Source organism: Penaeus japonicus, unplaced genomic scaffold, assembly GCF_977035675.1.
Source record: "Penaeus japonicus unplaced genomic scaffold, GWHDUDI00000001_assembly GWHDUDI00000024, whole genome shotgun sequence".
NCBI classification, from domain to species: domain Eukaryota; kingdom Metazoa; phylum Arthropoda; class Malacostraca; order Decapoda; family Penaeidae; genus Penaeus; species Penaeus japonicus.
In genome coordinates this window covers 12,708,661-12,709,075 of record NW_028234426.1, presented here as the reverse complement: position 1 = coordinate 12,709,075, position 415 = coordinate 12,708,661, and the positions used below count along the sequence as shown (strand labels likewise).

The window sequence follows — 415 nt, the reverse complement described above, 5'->3', positions numbered from 1 at the left end:
TAGACTTCCAAAAATGACTAGAAAAAATACTGCAACTCTAGCATTCGTATGACTCTATATAACTCAAGGGCATATCTTTTACAACCAGAAAAAATCTTAATTCCTGGAGTCATGACAGTCTCTGAAGGTATGCTGCAGACTTTCACAGCTGGTCATTTAGAGTACAAAACCAATAATAATCAGAAACATTTGACCTCTTCATAGTGGCCCTTTGCCCTTTTTTATTTAATAATCATTATTATTTTGTTCACTCAGAAAATCTGAAAAGCTTCTTAAATCAGCTGCTAGAATGGCATTAAAAGAATCAATTTTGCATTTAGGAAAAATCACACATGCATTTGATATAATTATATAATTTGGCATCTCAAAGATTATACATTCAGTTTCACTAAAAATGCACATATGAAAAGCTTCA

At 31.6% G+C, this 415-nt stretch overlaps 1 protein-coding gene across 1 annotated transcript in view; it reads right to left on the bottom strand.

The window, feature by feature from the left end:
- Positions 1–337: 337 nt before the first annotated feature.
- LOC122248421 (uncharacterized) overlaps positions 338–415 on the bottom strand; it is a 26,697-nt gene continuing 26,619 nt past the window's right edge. Inside the window, exon 15 of the mRNA XM_043008442.2 lies at positions 338–415. This exon is cut by the window's right edge and continues 1,365 nt beyond it. The gene's annotated coding sequence lies outside the window, so the exon portion shown is untranslated.